The 4,853-nt window shown below is 37.2% G+C and overlaps 1 pseudogene; it reads right to left on the reverse strand.

Annotated features, from left to right (window-relative positions):
• Positions 1 to 375: 375 nt before the first annotated feature.
• Positions 376 to 3,565, reverse strand: LOC141720589 (pentatricopeptide repeat-containing protein At5g55740, chloroplastic-like; annotated as a pseudogene).
• Between the last annotated feature and the right edge of the window lie 1,288 nt (positions 3,566 to 4,853).

Here is a 4,853-nt window from a genome sequence, read left to right on the forward strand (position 1 = left end):
TAATCTTTCGTTATCATCAGTAATTCTGTTCTGTTAGGAAGGAAGGAGTACAAAAACGCAAGGACTAGACTAGAAGAGTAGAAGCAGACCTTACATATAAACCCACCTCCACTTTCATGGAAAATGTGTCAAAAAGTTATAAGAAATAATAACATTACATAGATGTCAGACTCAGAGTAGTAGTTTATATTTGTGATTCCTGTTGAACCAGCTGTTGAAAGTAAACCACTAAAATTTGCACATGGGGGGAGGTGGTCTTCAGAACTCGGGCCATTCAAATGTTCATCTCTATGATAGGCCCTTAGTTTATCAGTAATATCAAGGTTTCATGGCTGCTTTCACCGTCTATTTATAGGGAGACCAGAAACGATCCATGACAAACGATTCCTAGCTGCAAATCATACCACAGTCAGTATGATTCTGCTATACGTTTAATGATGCCCCCTTGTATTACGGTATGTTATGCTGCAACAATCGTTTGTCCTGGACCGGATCCCTTATATATAGGGGATTCATTTTGCTATTCATCACAAAACTTTGAACTCTCTATATCAACCAGATAAAATTGCAGACATTTTCTTTCAGAATTTTATTTTGTTAATGTACTGGATACCACAATATGAAGAAGTGATGTATCAAGCAAACTTTCAAGGATCGGTAGTCCTGATATGACATCATCGCCCAATGGTATAACAAGATGAACCGATTATGTAATCATAATCATTATTCTCTACAGACTATATTTAATAAAAGATCGTTTTGACGAGGATAGAATTATTACATATCTACAAAATAAACATCAGTTAGTATGATTTGCTAGCTTCTAGGAATCCTAAGGAACCTAACATTCTAATAATCTCAGAAATTAAACCACAACAGGGTTTGTTAAGCCTCTTAAGATACAGCTCCTTCAGGTAATTTTATTTAACAGTTGTTACTAGGCTTTCATCTCCGCCACTGCCACTACAAACACGGCATTCATATATAATCCATGTCCTGAATGTTTGAATCACATTGGTCGTATTTCAGCGCTAAATAACCTTGGTCGATAATAGAGAACTTTGGATTCACTAACAAAATAATCATATGATTCATGGTCCATCATTTGCATGTCTAATCAAAATAAAGCCAATACAGCATAAATTTCTTCTGTTTTGGAGTGATTCTTGTCACCAGCAACAAACACATGCAGTTCTTCTCCAATCTGAAAATGCATCAAGGAGTCTTTATCTTTCACTCAAACCCTTAATTTTGACACCTCATCCCACATTCCAGCAGCAGCATAAGCTTTAGAAAGAGCCACATAGTTTATGAATAATTTGGTTCCAGACTGGTCAAGTACTCTTCTATTTTCCCCTCAAGTTCAATCTCATTATGATCTCTACCAGGTATAACTGAGATGTCATGAAAATGACCACACCTAGAAAGAAGATTAACCACACAACCTTGGTGCTCCATACTGGTATTTACATGAAACTCTGAGACCTTATCAGTAAAAATCTCCAGGCATTTCTTCACTAGTTCACCATGCATGGCAGCACGCTGATAAGACTTCGGTAAATGTTATGCTTTCTGGTTCAATACCCTCCTCCAGCAGATGTTGAAATAATGCAAGAGCCTCTTTAGCACATCCATGCCATGCATAACCATATATCATTACATTATACAAGGGCTTGCTTGGGTATAGCCATATCAAACACCAGTTTTGCTTGACCTAAATTCCCACATTTAGCATACATATCCACAAGAGATGTTGCAAGTGGAGCAGTTAACAAAATGTTATGTCTAAATATGTAACTGTGAACAGCCTTTCCACACCGTAATGATGCAGTAAGCTTACAAGATGACAGTATACCAATAATGCTTTCATCATTTGGCTGAATTCCTTCTTCTAGCATTTTACAAAATAGCGTAATTGCCTCACGGCCTAATTCATTTCTAGCCAGACCAGCGATAAGCATAGTATACGTTGTTAGGTTAGGCACGATCCCGAGGGATCGCATTTCTGTAAAGAAATCCATCGCCTCTTTGACACGTTTATTTCTAAATAAACTTAGTATTACTAAATTCCATGATACCACGTTTGGTGGAACCCCCTCTAACTGCATCCGATAAAACAAGCTCAAGGTCTCGCCACTTATTCCAATTTCTGCATAAGCAGCCATAATTGTATTCCACATCACAAGATCTCTTTTCTTGGCGTAGTCAAAAACTTTCCTCGCAATATTGAATCTCTCACAATTAGCATACATATTAACAGTGTTACTAACAACAACCACATCACATATAAGGTCATTTTTAATACAATAACAGTGTGCTTCTCTACCAAGTTTAAGAATTTTCAGTTCAGCTGAAGCCGATAATATTGAGGCCAGTGTAACAGAGTCATACTTAAAATTTTCCAACCTCATTAGTCGGCACAAATGTATCCCTCTCTCAGCCTGACCATGCTGCACATAACATGATATCAGCAAATTCCAAGTAACAACATCTTTCTTCAGCATCCTACTAAAAACGACCTCAGCGTCATCAACCAAACCAACCTTTGAATAAAAGTTAATAATCGAAGTACCCAAAATATCATCTAAATCCATCCCACTTAACAATGCTATTGCATGAGCTTGTTTACCCTCTTCTACGCCACAAATATTAGCCGAAGCAGAAAGAAATCCAACCATCGTAACATGAGACGGTTCAAATCCTTCTACTCTCATATCATAAAAAATCTTAATTGCTTCCTCATTCAAGCCATTTTGAACACAGCTCGAAATCATCGAATTCCACGACACCGCATTTCTCACAAACATGCCATCAAACACCTTCTCCGCATCACCAACAACACCACATTTCCCATACATATCAAGAAGACTACTACCAACAAAAACACAATCTTGAAAACCCAATTTCAAAACATACCCATGAACCCCTTTACCAAAACCAATCAACATTAAAGCACCACAAGCCTTAAGAACATTAGGCAAAACAAAATTATCACCCAAAACATCATCTTTCAACATTTCACAAAAACCCAACAAAGCCTCATTACAATAATGCAATCTACAATAAAGCCCAATAATTGCAGCCCAAGAATACACATTACGTTCTGAAAACCCATTAAATAACACATTAGCAGCCTCTAAAGCATCACACTTAGAATAAAAAATCACTAACTTTGTCTCTACATAATCATTTTTAGCTAAAGATTCACCATTTTTGATAATATTTGCATGTATTTGCTGACCCAATAAGAAGTCTCGTTGATACACACATTCTTGAAGAATGTCTCCATAGATTTGGGGTTTATTTGAGAGATTATTGGGGCCCGCATTGGAAAGACACTCTAGAGCTTCTTGAATTTGAGCAGCTTTGCATTGAGGAGAAATGTGGTTAATCTGCGACTTGTTCTCTTGAAATTTAAGTAGATGGTTTAGCGAAAATTTGATAGAGAATTTGGGGTTTAGGGAATGAAGAATAGAGATATATGGAGTTGTAGGAGTGCAGAGAGAAGCCATAGGTGGAAGTTAGTAGGTGTTGGAGATCGATTGAAAATGTTGTTTAGGATTGGATCATGTACACATGTCATGTGTCTTGGAATGTTTTTTTTTGCTAATTATTTAAAAATGCAAACGTTTGAGCAAATCGAATGTTAAAACTAAAATTATTATAGGTATTTGATATAATTTACGACAAAAATATGTATTTTGGTGTTAAAATAAACACGTATTATTTTTATTTCACAATCAAATATTTACAAATTTAATAAAGTTGTGTCTCTCTCTCCTAAATTTTATCTAAAGCAAATCAGCGTATATTTTATTTATAGTTATTTAATGATGTGATAAGGATGAATATAGCTATTGTTAAAGGGAGAATTTTGTTTAGTACTATTTTGGAGGTTAGTGGCCGGAATAAAGATTAAGGGTGGTGTTTTAGGGCGGAGGAAAATTGTGTATGATGGTGGCTGAGCTTGTATAATGACTCTTCAAGAAATAATAAGTTTTTCTTTATTCTTCGTCAAGCGTCAACTCATATCTTATACAAGTACCTACGTACCCTATTCATAAGGATCAAGCCTCACGTAATTTTTGGGGAACAAGTTACTAAGATAGGGTTAGGATTTTTCTACCCATGCAGCCCAAGCCCATATGTAAGTCACGTCTTCAGCCAATCAATTACGTAAATCTCAACCGACCCCATACGTTTCCTATAATCTCGCGGAATTCATGCATTTCTTCTCATGATTAGAGGAATGTCTCATGTTGGTCCCGAAATTCATGAATAACGCAACCGCCTATGAGTCATTATCCATAATGAAGCTAGAACTTACAAGATGCGAGTCGGCATGATCACCTCGGCCAACAAGAATTACATAAAAAACTGTGGGGTGAGCCCGTCTGGCCTCTCCCCCGTCTAACAACAAGCTAGCTCCTTACTAAATTGTTTTTGCTCGCGTGGCCTTTCCATGCGATGCGAACTCACCACCAACGAATCCCAAGTCATCCTATTTGATTAGACGCGAGCTCATGAGCCCACCTCGCATGAGGCAGACCTCCATTTAACTAACCTTAAGTCCAATTCCTCAGTGATGCGAGCTGATGACTTTAACAAAATAATTGTTACTTAGCGGGCATGTAACCCACAAATTTAAGAATAGGAGAATACGAGCCCATCGGCCTAGCACACATTCTTTAAAGATCTAACATCGGTCTTTTTTATTTGGGCCCATATGTCATATTCATGTGCAGTGAGCCCATGAGCCCGACTCGTTGGGCCTATTATTACTTGACTGACCTATATATAGGGGTCTTCTCAAATATTATCATGTTGTAGGCTTACTTCTTTAACAGATAAGT

Source organism: Apium graveolens, chromosome 4, assembly GCF_009905375.1.
Source record: "Apium graveolens cultivar Ventura chromosome 4, ASM990537v1, whole genome shotgun sequence".
NCBI lineage: Eukaryota > Viridiplantae > Streptophyta > Magnoliopsida > Apiales > Apiaceae > Apium > Apium graveolens.